Source organism: Canis aureus, chromosome 4, assembly GCF_053574225.1.
Source record: "Canis aureus isolate CA01 chromosome 4, VMU_Caureus_v.1.0, whole genome shotgun sequence".
In the NCBI taxonomy this organism is placed as follows: Eukaryota; Metazoa; Chordata; class Mammalia; order Carnivora; family Canidae; genus Canis; species Canis aureus.
In genome coordinates, this window is record NC_135614.1 from 787,418 (window position 1) to 805,486 (window position 18,069).

Here is an 18,069-nt window from a genome sequence, read left to right on the forward strand (position 1 = left end):
AGGAAGAATTCAGAGATTCACCAGTTGGAGATAACCACAGTGCTCGTGACATCACATGCTCTCCTTCATGCCGGTCCCCTGTTATTCCCTCCACCATCCCCTCCCCTGCAGTGACACTCAGTTCGTTTCCTATCGTTAAGATCTGTATTCCCTGTATCTGTGTTCATCTTATTTGTTTTTCCTTCCCTTCACAGATGTTCATCTGCTTTGCTTCTTTAATTCCACCTAAGAATGACACCACATGGTCATTCTCTTTTCCCACTGACCTATTTCACTTAAGATGATCCCTCTAGTTCTATCCACGTCATTGCAAATGGCAAGATTTCCTTCTCTTTGATAGCTGAGTACCATTCCTCTCTCTATGATACCATCTATCTCCCATCCTCTTTATCCATCATCTGCCACAGGGCACCAAGGCCCCTCCCATAGTGTGGCTACTGTGGACCCGGCTGCTGTGGACATTGGGGTGCAGTTGTCCCACATCTCACTGCATCTGTATCTTCAGAGTGAGCTCCAGGCCGTACACCTGCTGGTCGCAGGGCTGCTCTATTTGTAACTTGCTGAGGAGCCTCCACACTGTTTCCAAGGCTGCTGCAGCAGCCCGCGTTCCCGCCCACAGTGGAAGAGGGTTGAGTGAGATTACAGGACGTGGTAAAAGTCTGGTCCACATTTCATTTCGCGTCCTTTGGGCTCCAATTCCTTCTCCTTAAGTATTTTTGAGGAAACTGGGTGTTGGGCTCCTTTAGAATCAGACGTTTCCGAAGGTAACAGGGCACAGTGGAGCCTGGAAGGAGGCAGACGTGGGACCCGGACTGGCATGCTGCCTCCTGCAGCCTCCTGCGGCGTCTGAGCATCCCACAGGGGGCGCCTGAGCCCAGGCACCGCCCAGGGTGTATGCATGCGCAGTAGGCCTCCTCTGCCTGCACTAACAGGAGCCAGCCTGTCCTGGGGAGGCCTGAGGAAGACGTGGGGACACATCCACGCTGATAAGCCACAGCCTCTTCAGAACCTGCGTGGAGCCTTCAGGGGGATATTGGGCAACGTTCACACTGACAGGAGCCCCGGTCTCCTCAGAATACACGGTGAGGCTTCAGGAAGATGTGGGTACACACCCACCCTGACAGGAGCCCCTGGGCCACTTCAGGTCCTGCTGGGAGGCTTCAGGAAATTGTTGGCCCTTACCCACCCTGACAGGAGCTCCTGGGCTGCTGCAGGCCCCGCAGGGAGGCTTCAGTAAGATGTGGGCCCGCATCCACGTTGACAGGAGCCCCTGGGCTGCCTCAGGACACGCGGGGAGGCTTCTGAAAAATGTGGCGCAGCGTCCACTCTGGCAGGAGCTAACGGGCCCCTCAGGACATAAGTTGAGTCTTCTGGAAGCTGGGGGCTGCATCCACAGTGACCGGAGCCCGGCCACCTCAGAACCAGCGGTGACGCTTCGGGAGAATGTGGGGCCACGTCCACACAACTGGACGCTGATGTCCTCAGGACCCCCGGTGTAGACTTCGGGACATATGGGGATGCGTCCATGCAGACAGAAGACCCGAGCCTTGTCAGAGTCTGTGGTGAGGCCTAAAAAAGATGTGGATGCCGAATCCACACTGACAGGAGTCACCGGCCACCTCAGGACACACTGTGAAGGTTTGGGATGATTTGGGGCCCTGTCCATGCTGACAGGAGCCCCCAGCCTCCTCGGGTCTTATGGTGAGGCTGAGGAAAATATGGGGCCACGTCAAGACTGAGAGGACCCTCGTCCTCCTCAGGACCTGCACTTTGGCTTCGGGACACATGGGGCTGTGTCTAGGCTGACAGGAACCCACAGCCTCCTCAGGACCCGCGGTGAGTTTTCTGGGGGATGTGGGGCCATGTCCAGGCTGAGAGGAGCCCCCAGCCTCCTGAGAACCTGCGGTGAGGCTTCCAGAGGATGTGAGGCATACTCCACGGTGACAGGAGACCCGGCGTACTCAGGACCTGCTGACTATGACTCTGGAACACATGGGGCCACATGCGCACTCACAGGAGCCTGGCTTCCTCAGGACCCCCTGGAGGACCCTGGAGGCACCGTTGGGGCCACGTCCATGTCAGAAGGGACTCCTCAGAACCATAGGGTAAGTGAATGGGTAGAATGAATGGTAGGGTCAGGGGAGGGGAGGCATTTGGTGGTTAGGCTTAGGTTAGATGTTAGGGGTTAGTGATTAAGCTTATGGTTATGGATTAGAGGTTAGGGTGAGGGTTAAGGGTAAGGGTCAGTGGTTAGGAGTTAGGAAGGGGGTTTGGGTTAGGGACAGGAGTAAGAGTTAGGTTTAGGGTTTAGACTTTAGGGATTAGGGTAGGAGGTTAGGAATTAGGGTTTGGGTTATGGTTAGAGTTAGGGTTGGGCTAGGTTTGCAGTTAGGGTTAGGGGTTAGGGTGTGAGTTTGGGTTAGTCGTTAGGGTTAGGGGGAAGAGTTAAAGTTAGGGCTAGGTTTAGGGTTAGGGCGAGGGTTAGGTTTAGGATAGGGGTTAAGGCTAGGGTTAGGGTTAGTGTTTGGTAGGGGTTAGGGTTAGGGTCAGGTCAGGGTCAGGGTATGGTTTTGGAAAAGGGTAAGAGAGGGTTAGGCAGTGGGTTAGGGATTAGTATTAGGGTACATGTTAGGGTACAGATTGGGGTATGAGATAGGATTAGTATTAGAGGGTTAGAGTTAGGGTACATGTTAAGGTTAGGAATAGGATTTGAGTACATTAAGATAAGGTTAGGGTTAGAGGTTAGGGTTAGGGTTAGATTTAAGGTAAGGGTCAGGGTTAAGGGTTTAGAATAGGTTTAGGGGTTACGGTGAGGGTTGGCAGGAAGGTTCAGTGAATGTGTTTCGGTCTTGGGGTTTGTGTTTGGTTTTTGATTAGTGATAATTCTTGTTTAAGGGTTAGGTTACCATTAGGCTTAAGTGTAGGGTTAGGGTTATGTCTGTGTATGGTTAGAGTTTGTGTCTTGGCATGTGCCTGCACTGGGATTCCTAGCATCTTGGGCAGTTTAGTTTTATGCACTCTATTTAGATTTTGGGTTCAAAGATAGCCTGACTCCACCAAGTCAGCAGCCTCCACAGAGAGTCAAAATCCAGGCTTCTGCTGGGGTGAGAATAGGCATGGCAGGCTTCTCCTGAGCTGAGCTAAGGAGGGGATTTGTGGCTCTAAAGACTTTGGATTTTCAGTTGCTTTTATGATTTTATCTATGTGCACACATGTTTCATCAATACTACCAATTATTATTTTAAAATTTTGGGATCCCTGGGTGGCGCAGCGGTTTGGCGCCTGCCTTTGGCCCAGGGCGCGATCCTGGAGACCCAGGATCGAATCCCACGTCAGGCTCCCGGTGCATGGAGCCTGCTTCTCCCTCTGCCTGTGTCTCTGCCTCTCTCTCTCTCTCTCTCTCTGTGTGACTATCATAAATAAATCAAAAATTAAAAAAAAATAAACTTTTACTTGAAGTCCTCTTTGTAAACACAGTATGATATAGTATCAGGTTTACCACATAGTGATTCAACCCTTGAATACAACGCCTGGTTCTGGTCAGAGGTGACCTCCACTATCCCCATCCCCTGATTCCCCTTCCCCCCCCTTCTTCTGGTATCTATTAGTTTATTCTCTGTGGTTAAGAGTGTGTTTTTTTGTTTGCTTCTCTCATCCCCCCTCTGCCCCTTTGCCAGTTTGTTTGGTTTCTTAAAATTCACATGTGAATGCAATTGTATGGTATTTGGTATCTGTCTTTCTCTGACTGAGTGAGTTCATTTAGCATAAGTCCCTTCCACTTCTCCCACGTCATTGTAAATGGCTTCCTTTCATCCCTTCTGATGACTGAGTGATGTCGCAGTGTGTATATTTACCACATCGTCTCTGCCCATTCATCTGTCAATGGATATCTGGGCTTTATACAGTTTCGCTTTTGTTGACAATGCTGCTACCAACACTGGGCTGCGTGTTCCTCTTCGAATCTACTCAACTACTTTTGTATCCTCAGGGTAAGTACCTAGCTGTGCAATTTTGGAATCATAGGGTAGCTCTATTTTTAACTTATTTTTTAAAATTTTTTTATGATAGTCACAGAGAGAGAGGCAGAGACACAGGCAGAGGGAGAAGCAGGCTACATGCCCCGGGAGCCCAACGTGGGATTCGATCCCGGGTCTCCAGGATCACGACCTGGGCCAAAGGCAGGCGCCAAACCGCTGTGCCACCCAAGGATCCCCTATTTTTAACTTCTCGAGGACCCTCCAGACTGTTCCACAGTAGCTGCACCTTTACTTATTTATTCATGAGAGACAGAGAGGGGCAGAGTTATAGGCAGAGGGAAAATGAGGCTCCATACGGGGAGCCTGATGTGGGATTGATCCCCCAGGACCCTGCGATCATGACCTGAGCCAAAGCAGATGCTCAATCACTGAGGCACCCAGGTGCCTTGCTGATTCAATTTCTTTGCTAGTTATGGGTCTGTTCATATTTTCCATTTCTTCCTATTTCAGTTTTGCACATGTGCTCGTTTGCACATTTCTAGGGATTTGTCCTTTTCTTGCAGGTCTCCCAGTTTGTTAGCGTATAATCTTTCATAGTATTCCCTTATAATTGTCTTATTTTTCTGGTGTTAATTGTTATCTCTCTTCTCTCATTTGTGATTTTATTTACTTAGGTTTTCTCTTTTCTCGTTGATAAGACTGGCTAGGGCTTGATCCATTTTCTTAATTATTTTGGAGAACCAGCTCTTAGTTTCATTATTCCATTCTACTGTTTTGTTTTTTCTGCATTGTTTATTTCTTCTCTCATCTTTATTTTTTCCCTTTTTCTGTAGCCTTTAGGCTTTGTTTGCTATTCCTTTTCCAGCCTCTTTGGGTGTAGGGTTAGGTTGCGAATTGGAGACTTCTTGTTGCTTGAGATAGGCCTGTATTGCTATGTACTTCCCTCTTAGGACTGCCTTTGCAACATCCCAGAGGTTTGGAGAAACATGTTTTCATTTTTTTTGTTTTAAATTTCCTCTTTAATTTCCTGGTTGCTCTATTCATTCTCTAGTAGGATGTTCATAATCTCCACGTATTTTTGGTCTGTCCAATTTTGTTTCTTACTGTCAACTTCCAGTTTCATAGCATCATGGTCCAAATATGTAAAGGGTGTGATTCAACCTTCTTGTACCTGTTGTACCTGTTAAGGGCTGATTTGTGGGACATGATATGATCTGTTCTGGAGAATGTCCCATGTGCACTTGAAAGGAATGTGTATTCTGCTTTAGGAATAAATGTTCAGACTATATCTGTTGAGTCCCTGTGGTCCAGTGTGTCAATGTTATTGTTCCCCTTTTGATTTTCTGCATAGACGATCGGTCCATTGCCATAAGTGGGTGTTAAAATCCCCTGTCATTGTATTATTATCAGTGAGTCCCTGTATGTTTGTTGTTAATTGGTTTCTATATTTAGGTACTCCCATGTATCAGCATAAATATTTAGTTGTTTGAACATTTTTTTAAATAAATTTATTTTTTATTGGTGTTTAATCTACCAACAAACAGAATAACACCCAGTGCTCATCCCGGCAAGGGCGCCTCTCACTGCCCTTCACCCATTCACCTTCACCCTCCGCCCTCCTCCCCTTAAAGCATCCCTAGTTCCTTTCTCAGAGTTAGGAGTCTTTTTTAAAAAATATTTATGTATTTATGATAGACATAGAGAGAGAGAGAGAGAGAGGCAGAGACACAGGAGGAAGGAGAAGTAGGCTCCATGCCGGGAGCCCGATGTGGGACTCGATGCTGGGACTCTAGGATCGTGTCCTGGGCCAAAGGCAGGCGCTAAACCGCTGAGCCACCCAGGGATCCCCGAGTTAGGAGTCTTTATGTTCTGTCTCCCTTTCTCATATTTCCCACACATTTCTTCTCCATTCCCTTATATTCCCTTTCACTATTATTTATATTAACCAATTGAATGAGAACATATGTTTGTCCTTCTTCAATTGACTTACTTCACTCAGCATAATACCCTCCAGTTCCATCCACGTCGAGGCAAATGGTGGGTATTTGTCGTTTTTAATGGCTGAGTAATATTCCATTGTATACATAAACCATATCTTCTTTATCCATTCATCTTTCGATGGACACCATGGCTCCGTCCACAGTTTCGCTATTGTGGACATTCCTGTTAAACACATCAGGGTGCACATGTCCCGGCATTTCATTGCATCTGAATATTTTGGGTAAATCCCCAAGAGTGCAATTGCTGGGTCGTAAGGCAGGTCTATTTTTAACTCTTTGAGGAACCTCCACACAGTTTTCCAGAGTGGCTGCACCAGTTCACATTCCCACCAACAGTGTAAGAGGGTTCCCTTTTCTCCGCATCCTCTCCAACATTTGTGGTTTCCTGCCTTGTTAATTTTCCCCATGCTCACTGGTGTGAGGTGGTATCTCATTGTAGTTTTGATTTGTATTTCCCTGAGGCAAGTAATGCAGAGCATTTTCTCATGTGCATGTTGGCAATATCTATGTCTTTGTCTGTGAAATTTCTATCCATGTCTTTTGCCCATTTCATGATTGGATTGTTGGTTTATTTGGTGTTGAGTTTAAGAAGTTCTTTATAGATCTTGGAAACTAGCCCTTTATCAGATACGTCTTTTGCAAACATCTTCTCCCACTCTGTAGGTTGTCTTTTAGTTTTGTTGACTGTACCCTTGGCTGTGCAAAAGCTTCTTATCTTGAAGAAGTCACAATAGTTCATTTTTGCTTTTGTTTCTTTTGCCTTCATGGATGTACCTTTCAAGAATTTACTGTGGACGAGTTCAAAAAGGGTGTTGCCTGAGTTCTCTTGGATTTTGATGGATTCTTGTCTCACATTTAGATGTTTCATCCATTTTGAGTTTATCTTTGTGTATTGTGAAAGAGAGTGGTCTAGTTTCATTCTTCTGAGTATGGATGTCCATTTTCCCAGTACCGTATATCGTAGAGACTGTCTTTCTTCCAATGATTAGTCTTTCCTACTTTATTGAATATCAGTTGACCATAAAGTACAGGGTCCACTTCTGGGTTCTCTATTCCGTTCCATTGATCTATGAGTCTGTTTTTGTGCCAGTACCACACTGTCTTGATGACCCAGCTTTGTAGTACAACCTGAAATCTGGCATTGTGATGCCCCCAGCTATGGTTTTCTTTTTTAAAATTCCCCTGGCTATTCGGGGTCTTTCCTGATTCCACACAAATATTAAAATAGTTTGTTCTAACTCTCTGAAGAAAGTCCATGGTATTTTGATAGGGATTGCATTAAACGTATACATTGCCCTGGGTAACATTGACTTTTTCACAATATTAATTCTGCCAATCCATGAGAATGGAATATTTTTCCATCTCTTTGTGTCTTCCTCAATTTCTTTCAGAGGCATTCTATAGTGTTTATGGTTGAGATCCTTTACCTCCTTTGTTAGGTTTATTCCTAGGTATCTTATGCTTTTGGGTGCAATTGTAAATCAGATTGCCTCCTCTATTTCTCTTTCTTTAGTCTCATTGTTAGTGTATAGAAATGCCATTGATTTCTCGGCATTGATTTTGTATCCTGCCACGCTACCAAATTGCTGTATGAGTTCTAGCAATCTTGGGGGGGAGGCTTTTGGGTTTTCTAGTTAGAGTATCATGTCATCGGCGAAGAGGGAGAGTTTGACTTCTTCTTTGCCAATTTGAATGCCTTTATTTATTTTTGTTGTCTTATTGCTGAGGCTCGGTCTTCCAGTACTATGTTGAATAGCAGTGGTGAGAGTGGACATCCCTGTCTTGTTCCTGATCTTAGTGGAAATGCTCCCAGTGCTTCCACATTGAGAATGATATTTGCTGTGGGCTTTGCGTAGATGGCCTTTATGATGTCGAGGAATGTTCCCTTATCCCTAAGCTCTGAAGTGTTTTGATCAGCAATGGATGCTCTATTTTGTCAAATGCTTTCTCTGCATCTAATGAGAGGATCATATGGTTCTTGGTTTTTCTTTGCTGATGTGATGAATCACATTGATTGTTTTACGAGTGTTAAACCAGCCTTGTGTCCCGGGAAAAATCCTACTAGGTCATGGTGAATAATTTTCTTAATGTACTGTTGGATCCTATTGGCTAGTATCTTGTTGAGAATTTTTGCATCCATGTTCATCAGGGATATTGGTCTGTAATTCTCCTTTTTGGTGGGGTCTTTGTCTGGTTTTGGAATTAAGGTGATGCTGGCCTCATAGAATGAATTTGGAAGTACTCCATCTCTTTCTATCTTTCCAAACAGCTTTAGTAGGATAGGTATGGTTTCTTCCTTAAACATTTGATAGAATTCCCTTGGGAAGCCATCTGGCCCTGGACATTTGTGTCTTGGGAGGTTTTGGATGACTGCTTCAAACAGGCCTGGTTATTGGCCTGTTTAGGTTTTCTATTTCTTCCTGTTCCAGTTGGTAGTTTGTGGCTATCTAGGATTGCGCCCATTTCCTCTAGATTGCCTAATTTATTGGCGTATAGCTGTTCATAACATGTGTTTAAAATCGTTTGTATTTCCTTGGTGTTGGTAGTGATCTCTCATTTCTCATTCATGATTTTATTTTATTTTTTTTTTAATTTTTATTTATTTATGATAGTCACAGAGAGAGAGAGAGAGAGGCAGAGACACAGGCAGAGGGAGAAGCAGGCTCCATGCACCGGGAGCCCGACGTGGGATTCGATCCCGGGTCTCCAGGATCGCGCCCTGGGCCAAAGGCAGGCGCTAAACCGCTGCGCCACCCAGGGATCCCTCATTCATGATTTTATTAATTTGAGTCTTCTCTATCTTCTTTTTAATCTTGTTGGCTAATGGTTTATCTATTTTATTAATTTGTTCAAAGAACCAGCTCCTGGTTCTGTTGATCTGTTCCACATTTCTTCTGGTCTCGATTTCCTTGAGTTCTGCTCGAATTTTTATTTATTTATTTTTTATTTATTTATGATAGTCACAGAGAGAGAGAGAAGCAGAGACATAGGAAGAGGGAGAAGCAGGCTCCATGCACTGGGAGCACGACGTGGGATTCGATCCCGGGTCTCCAGGATCACGTCCCGGGCCAAAGGCAGGCTCTAAACCGCTACGCCACCCAGGGATACCATGCTCGAATTTTAATTAAGTCTCTTCTTCTGTTGGGTGTAGGATATATCTGCTGTTTTTTTCTAGCTCCTCTATGTGTAAGGTTAGCTTTTGTATTTGAGTTCTTTCCAGTTTTTGAATGGATGCTTTTATTGCAATGTATATCCCCCTTAGGACTGCTTTTGCTGCATCCCAAAGATTTTGAACGGTTGTATGTTCATTCTCATTAGTTTCCATGAAAGCTTTTAATTCTTCCTTAATTTCCTGGTTGACCCTTTCATCTTTTAGCAGGATAGTCCTTCACCTCCATGTGTTTGAGGTCCTTCCAAACTTCTTGTTGTGATTTAGTTCTAATTTCAAGGCATTATGGTCTGAGAATATGCAGGGGATGATCCCAATCCCTTGGTATCGGTTCAGGCCCTATTTGTGACCCAGTATGTGGTCTATTCTGGAGAAAGTTCTATGTACACCTGAGAAGAATGTGTATTCAGTTGAGTTTGGATGTAAAGTTCTGTAGATTTCTGTGAAATCCATCTGGTCCAGTGTATCATTTAAAGCTCTTTTTTTCTTTGGAGATGTTGTGCTTAGAGACCTATCGAGGGTAGAAAGAGCTAGATTGAAGTCACCAAGTATAAGTGTATTATTATCTAAGTATTTCTTCACTATGGTTATTAATTGGTTTAAATACTTGGCAGCTCCCACATTCGGGGCATATGTTGAGGATTGTTAAGTCTTCTTGTGGGATAGATCCCTTAAGTATGATTTAGTGTCCCTCTTCATCTCTCATTACATTCTTCGGGGTAAATTTTAGTTTTTCTGATATAAGGATGGCTACCCCTGCTTTCTTTTGAGGACCTTTTGAATGGTAAATAGTTCTCCAACATTTTATTTTCAGGTTGTCGGTGTCCTTCTGTCTAATATGAGTCTCTTGTAGACAGCAAATAGATGGGTCCTGCTTTTTTATCCAGTCTGAAACCCTGTGCCTTTTGATGGGGTCATTAAGCCCATTCACGTTCAGAGTTACTATCAATAGATATGAGTTTAGCGTCTTCATGATATCTATTCAGTCCTTGTTTTTGTGGATTGTTCCACTGAGCTTCTTCTTAAAGGGGAATTTTAAGAGTCCCCCTTAAAATTTCTTGCAGAGTTGGTTTGGAGGTCACATATTCTTTCAGTTCCTGCCTGTCTTGGAATCTCTTTATCTCTCCTTCCATTTTGAATGAGAGCCTTGCTGGATAAAGTATTCTCGGTTGCATGTTATTCTCATTGATGACCCTGAATATATCCTGCCAGCACTTTCTGGGCTGCCAGGTTGCTATGGAGAGGTCTGCTGTTACCCTAATGCTCCTCCCCATAAAGGTCAGGATTTTCTTGTCTCTTGCTGCTTAAAGATCTTCTCTTTATCTTTGGAATTTGCAAGTTTCCCTATTAAATGTCGAGGTGTTGGATGGTTATTATTGATTTAAGGGGGGGAATCTCTCTATTTCCTGCATCTGAACGTCTGTTTCCCTTCCCAGATTTGGAATGTTTTCAGCTATTATTTGTTCAAATACTTATTCTGGCCCTCTGTCCATTTTGGCGCCCTTGGGAATCCCAATTACATGTAGGTTTTTCTTCCGCAGGCTGTCGTTTATTTCCCTTAATCTGTCTTCCTGGTCATTTAATTGTCTGTCTCTTTTTTCCTCAGTTTCTCTCTTTGCCATCAACTTGTCTTCTATGTCACTCACTCGTTCTTCCACCTCGTTATGCCTCATCGTTAGGACTTCCAGTTTGGATTGCATCTCATTCAATTGCTTTTTAATTTCGGCCTGATTGGATCTAAATTCTGCAGTCATGAAGTCTCTTGAGTCCTTTATGCTCTTTTCCAGAGCCACCAGTAGCTGTATAATAGTGCTTCTGAATTGGCTTTCTGACATTGAATTGTAATCCAGATTTTGTAACTCTGTGGGAGAGACGACTGTTTCTGATTCTTTATTTTGAGGTTAGGTTTTCCTTCTAGTCATTTTCCTGAGTGCCGAGTGGCCAAAAACAAATTGAATTGGGAAAAGGAGAAAAAGAGAGGAGAGAAAGAAGGAAAGAAAAGAGAAAAAGGCAAAGAATAAAGGCAGAAAGAAGGAAAAAAGAGAAAAAAAAGAAAGAAAAGAAAGAAAATGGGGAAAAAGGGTGGGGGAAGCAATCATAAATAAAATAACATGGGGGGTATCTTCTGATTCTGTATACTTTAAGTTCCTTGACTTCCCCTGGAACTTGTCTGTCTAGCTGGTCTTCCAGGGGAGGGGTCTGTTGTGTGGATTTACAGGTGTTAGCACTTGGGGGAGCTGCTCTGTCCCCTGCCTGGTGCAGGGCTCAGTGCGGTTAGTTTACCCCGTGAGGCCCCAGGAGGAACAACCCCAGTGGCAACAGCCAGCTCTGGAAACCTGTATTCAGCCCACGCAGTAACTCGGGAGCAGTCCATTTCTAATGGCTGAGTAATATTCCATTGTATACATAAACCACATCTTCTTTATCCATTCAACTTTCGATGGACATCGAGGCTCCTTCCACAGTTTGGCTATTGTGGACATTCCTAATATAAACATCGGGGTGCAGGTGTCCCGGCGTTTCATTGCATCTGAATCTTTGCAGTAAATCCCCAACAGTGCAATTTCAGGGTCGTTGTGCAGGTCTATTTTTATCTCATTGAGGAACCTCCACAGAGATTTCCAGAGTGGCTGCATCAGTTCACATTCCCACCAACAGTGGTTTCTATATTTAGGTACTCCCATGTTGGCAGCATAAATATTTAGTTGTTTTATCATGATAGAGAGTCTTTTTAATTATGAAATAATGCCCTTCTTCATCTCTTCTTACAGTATTTGTTCTTTCTTTTTAGAAATTCAAATATTTATTTATTTATTCATGAGAATTACACAGAGAAGCAGAGGAAGGAACATAGCAGAGTAAGAGGCAGGCTCCCCAAAGGGAGGATGATGTGGGACTCGATCCTGAGATCCCAGAATCACACCCTGAGCCGAAGGCAGATGCTCAACCACTGAGCCACCAGGTGTCCCCCAGGGTGTGTTTTCAAATCTAATTTGTTTGATATAAGTATGGGTCCTCCATCTTTCTTTTGATATCCATTAGCGTCATAGGTGATTTTCCATCCCCTGACTTTCAATCTGTTGGTGTCTATAGGTCTAAGGTGAGCATCTTGTAGGCAGCGTACAGATGGATTTTGTTTTTTTAATAATAATTTTATTTATGATAGTGTGAGAGAGAGCGAGACTGAGAGAGAGAGGGGGGCAGAAAATTAGGCAGAGAGAGAAACAGGCTCCCCACCAGGAGCCCAATATGGGACTCGATCCAAGACTTCAGGATCACACCCTGAGTCAAAGGCAGAGGCTCAACCCCTGAGCCACCCAGACATCCCGGATCCTGTTTTTTAAGCCACTCTGATACCCTATATCTTTTTATTGGAGCATTTAGTCTATCAGCATTCAGAGTGATTATTCAAAGATATGAACTTTGTGCATTTGTGTTCCCGGAAGAGTTGGTGTTTCTGGTGATGTTCTCTGGGCCTTTCTTGTCTTTGTTGCTTTTGGTCTCTTTTTTTCCCCCACTAGAAGAGTCCCTCTTAAAATTCCTTACTGGATTGGTTAAGTGGTCATGAACTCCTTTATATGTTGCCTGTCTGGGAAAATCTTTCTCTCGCCTCTCCTGTATGACACCCTTGCTGAAGAAAGAATTCATACAAATTGGACTCCAATAAAAAGAAATTTAAAAACATAAAATAAATTCTTGCTAATATGATTGAGGAAAATGGCATTTAGGATGAAAACCAGAAGCAGAAAGAGGAGGAGATTTCACCCTCCGTAGCCTTCACAAGGACCTGGTGTCCTTTCCTAGGAGGGCCCCCCCACTCCGGAGGATGCTTCCTGCCCCTCTGCCCTCCCTGTTGGAACACTGCAAACACATTCCATGCGTCCAACACCTCTGCAGTCATGGCTTATAGCATTTTTCCAAATATCCTATTGGAGACCACAGTGTAGTGTATGTAACCATCTGGCTCTTGTTTGACAACATTGGGAGGATTCCGACTTTTGTTGGTTTTGAGATGCGTGTTTGTCTATCACATGCAGCTATCCCATGCAGCTATCAGATCCTCTGGCTGGGTCACGCAAAACCCCGAAATGGTTGGCAGAACATCATTTCTGGTGCTGGCGCTGGGCGGCTAGCTGGGCTCTCCTGGCCACGCCGGGGCTCACTCATGCAGGAACTTTCAGCTGGAGGGTCAGCAGAGCTGGAAGTTTTGGCTCGGCCACATTCCCATGTCCAGCAGGGGGTCTGGTTGCACTGGAAGGCATGTGGGGACATCAGCTGTGTGTGCCTGGTGGCGCCCCTGCAGGGGCTGGTTGGGGCCTGGGTAGTGCCCCCTCCTCCTCTCTGGGGGTCTCTCCTTGCCCCAAGCACATAGTTCTGGGAGACACAGAAATGGGCTGGCTCTGCATTTTCACACCACAACACTTTATTGAGTTTCTACAGCAAAGGGCTCAGAGCCATGAGTTCGTGCCTTCCCCTGGGGAAGGAGACCTTTCTGTCCTTTAAGGAGGGGCAAGAATCACATGGGGTGGGGGGGCGGGTGCTGGAGTCCCCCACCTGGGAGCATGTGTGGACTCCGTGTGGGGGTGAGTGTCCTGAAGTTTCAGCCTGATTGACAGTTCTGAGGACAGCAATGCTGACCTGGACCTGCAGTTCATGGGCTCCTGCTCTGGGTCCCCGCAGGGCAGCTGGACCCCGGCCTGGGCTCTCTGGGGCCACAGCACCTGGAGGAGCCTGCCTCCTGGTGTGGGTGCAGGTGTGGCCCACCGGCTTACCCCTCCTCTCCCCACACTGTTGTGTCCCGGGATCCCCAGGGCTGCCCTAGATCAGCGACCTGTATCTGTGGGGCACGCCCAGGGCCCAGGAGGCCACATCCAGCTGTGAGAGGGCTTGCTCAGCCCGGGGCCAGAATCCAGGGCTGGCCAGGGCCATGGGGCCTGATTCCATTAGTCCTTGAGTTGGGACTGGTGGGGACTCAAATCAACCCAACCCCCAAGAGCCTGGGCCCAAGTCAGCCCAGGTCCCTCTGGGTTAGGGGCTGGTGTCCTGTGCAGGTTGTGCCACCCTCCAGGAGGAAGAGTGGGAGGAGGCAGGGCACAGTGCTTCCTCTGCTCCACCTACCTGCACCCACCCTGTCAGGGGCTCCCTGTCTTTCCTCCTCCCTGAAACCCCTGGACACTCTATGGGACACTGGGCTTCTGATGGTAGCAGGCTGTCCAGAGAACCACGGGGAGGCTGAGCATGTCCCACAGGGTGCACCTGCACTGGGTCCTTGCTTGGGGGCGATGGTGTGTGAATGGATGATTTTGGGGCAGGGGTATGATGGTGGTGGATTGAGGGGGATGGTGTAGGGGGGATGGTGTTGGGGTATAGTGTGGGTGGGGTTTGTGTGGGGGTGTGTGGGTTTGAGGGGGATGGTGTAGGGGGGATGCCAGGAGGGATAATGATGTAGGGGGATAGTGTATGGGTAGGGAGTGAGGGGGATGGCGTGGAGGGCCTGCGGACACAGGGCATCCCCTTTCTTTAAGATGCACACCAAGACATCTACAGATAAAGGCGACCACAGTCTGGGGTTTATTGTGACACCTGCCCCAGGGATCCCGGGTGGTCAGTGCAGGGCCCTGGCTGGACCGGGTGCATTATATGGGGGTCATCATACTTGTATGTTTACAAATTGCAAATTGTCTCAAATTAAATGCATAGAATTTCAAAATATATAAAGCACCGTGGATGGGTGTCACTCTGACCCTTCAGACCCTCATCGGATCGATGTGTGTCCTCCTCCAGTCACAGCCATGCAACCTGCCCCCAGGTCCCCTTAATGCCCCCCATGGCCCCCACCCAGGCACCTGGTTTCAGGGTGCCGTCCATTACCCCTTTGGGGTTCAGCTCCCATGGCAAGCCCTGGACGACCCATCCTAGTGACCTCCTCATCCCTGAGACACTGGGTGTGGGGGCACAGAGGTCATCCCCAGCACCCTTTCATGCTGCCGTGTTTTGTTGGCTGCTGTTCTTCCCCCGGCCTCAAAGCCCCATTTTCCCTACTCAGAAGCCACCAGTCCTCCCCCGGGTCCCAATCCCCCCTGGCACCTCAGCCTCATACTACCCGGTAGTAGTCCCAAAACATTATGTGACTGCTGAATGTCATGTTGATGTCCATGTCCACCTGCTTGATGTCCCTGGAGGAGACCAGGGCCTCTTACTTCATTTCCTGTGGGAATACCAGGGAGGAGGAGCCAGCATCAGGGACTCAGATGCCGACATGTCACCAGGTGCCACCCTGGGCAGGGAGCCCAGGGGCCACCATGGCAGTGTGTCCTGCTGAATCCTCCTTCCTTCCCCTGGGAGGCCAGGGATGGCGGGAGTGCCCAGCATGCCCATGGACCTGTGTGAGGGCCTGTGCCCAGCTGTTGTGGGCGGGGAGGTGACTGAGGGTCAGCCTGGGTGGGAGGGGACAGGGAGTCAGTCCAGGTGGGAAGGGGACATGGGGGTGTTGTGCACAAGATGGCGAATCCAAGAAACCACTAAGGAGCCGACACTGATGCAAACAAACAAGGGTTGTTTTACACACTCGAGCATGGGTCCAAGTATTCCCCACAGAGTGGAGCAGGGATTTGGACCCCGAGGACGGTTTTAGTCTAGTTTTAAGGGCTGGTCTCGGGGACCTCCAGAAGGGCTGGAGCAATTCCTCAAGTACGGTTCACATTTTGATATGGGGCCTTCAAGGGCATTGAGCTCTCTTCTCATTCTAATAGGGGCTTCCAGCCCTTGGCTTCGGCTCAGTTTTTATTCTATTCTGGGGCATTCTAGGACATTAAGCTGTAAATTTTTGTTTTTTTCCTGTAACTGAAGTCATGTAAATTTCAGCTCTTCTTCACAGGGGACTGGGATTGCTGGACTTGTGCAAATGCTGAACTTAAAGTGGAATGGCCGTAATGTTCTCCGCCTCCCCACGTCCCGTCCCATACTTTCTAGCTCCTGCCGCCCTCCCCGGAGCTCCTAAGAGAGCAATTGCAAATGACCTCAGCGTGGCAGCCTGTGTTGGGGGACAAGCCCCGGGATTTGCAATCAGGAAGACCTGGAGATCGGGCGTCTCGGCTATGCAGCGTGATTTGATGCTGCAGACTCTTATTCCCTAAGGCTATCTTGACAACTGACTTTGTACATAGAAAAGTTCTCCTTTGCCTTTAAAAGATGAGGAGCAATCAAAGCGTTTTTTCTCTGCACATCTGATTGCTCAGATTCGAATCTGAGACGTATTGACTGTTAATATGGATAAAGTACTATCCGTGGTAGTATTGTTAAAATATTCTGACACTAGTAATTCAGAGGGATGAGGCTTTCTCAACTATTTCTTCGCAGCTCAGTCACTCATCAGAAAATGCATCTTTATGGATTTGGAAATAACTGAGAGACATTACTACCAATGGTCCTATTATTATGTGAAGGATTCTTCCCTGAGTTTCTTCCCCTGTTTCAACTGACACTGAAACACTGTGAACTCTTTGGAAGACAAATGTCAAGGAGATAAATGTTATGCCTTGCTAATTTTAAATGCACTTGCAATATGGTGTCTATTATAATAGAAGTATTTTTAGGTGATTTTTGCTATTCATTATGCTTTCCTGCTTTCAGGTTGAGGAAGCATTGTACGTGTTCATAAGTGTTTTTCTTTCCTTCTGATATAAAATTTTTACTTTGTTCCTAACGAAGGAACTCCTTAAGAATAAGGCAAATGTTAACTATTCTTGAAATGTCTTCACACTTGGAGCCTGATTTATTTAAGTCATTTTTCAAAATAAATCTTATTTATTAGAAAATAAAACAAAGATTTGTAGGGAAATTGAGAAGATACTAAGAGAATTCTCATGCACTTGCACTCAATATTTCCAATTATGGATATGTTATATTAGTACGGTTCAAATATTAGCTAATGAATCAATATTAAAATATTTGCATTAACCAGGGACAATACTTTATTCAGATTTCCATAGTTTTTGCTGAGTTACCATTCCTCATATCACACTCCATTTGTCCTCCTGTTTCCTTAGGCTCCTCTGGATTGTGACAGTCTTTCAGCCTTTCCTTGTTGTCGTTTAACTGGAACGCTTTGAGAAGTAGAGTAATTTGTAAAATTTCCCTCAGTTGGGACATGTCTGTTGTTTATCTCATGAGTGAACTGTTTTTGTGGATTATATACAGAGATATATTGCTATTTTTATTATATAAAGGAGAGATACTATCAACATAATTTATCAGTCTTGGTATCGATCTGATCATTTTGCTGATGTAGTGTTTGTCAGCTTTCTCCGTAGTAAAGTGATTCTTTATTGTTCTTCTTCTTCTTCTTCTTCTTCTTCTTCTTATTATTATTATTATTATTATTATTATTACTATTACATTATCATTATTTTTTTAAGTTTCTCATAATATATTTTGTAGAAGGAAGTTACTATGTGTATTGCACACATAAGAGTGGGAAGCTATGCTCATGAATTTGAGGGTGGAACGTCTGCACAAATTGTTTGAAATTCTTCTACATGGGTGATTTCTCTTCATTCTGGGTTTGTTTGTGTCTTTTTCAAAGACTTTATTTAATTAATTGAAAGAGGAGAGAAAAACCATGAGCAAGACGGGCAGAGGGAGAGGGAGAAGTAGGTTCCCTGCTGAACAGGGAGCCTTCCTTGGACCTGGATCATGATCTGAGCCTAAGTCAGAAGCTTAACTGACTGAGCCACCCAGGTGCCACTTTTTCTTCCTTCTTTTTTTTCTTAATAATAAATTTATTTTTTATGTGTGTTCAATTTGCCCACATACAGAATAACACCCAGTGCTCATCCCGTCAAGTGCCCCCCTCAGTGCCCATCACACATTCACCCCCACCCCAGCCCTCCTCCCCTACCATCACCCCTAGTTCGTTTCCCAG

At 45.7% G+C, this 18,069-nt stretch overlaps 1 long non-coding RNA gene across 3 annotated transcripts in view; it reads left to right on the forward strand.

The window, feature by feature from the left end:
• The window catches only part of LOC144312034 (uncharacterized), a 171,137-nt gene that overhangs the window by 100,534 nt on the left and 52,534 nt on the right, over window positions 1–18,069 (forward strand). The window contains exon 1 of one of the 3 annotated variants that reach the window (XR_013377454.1): window positions 800–2,105. The exons of the other annotated variants lie outside the window; for them this stretch is intronic. This is a non-coding gene — a long non-coding RNA (uncharacterized LOC144312034). Of the gene's footprint in view, window positions 1–799; window positions 2,106–18,069 lie in introns of those variants that run through there. 3 annotated transcript variants of the gene reach the window in all.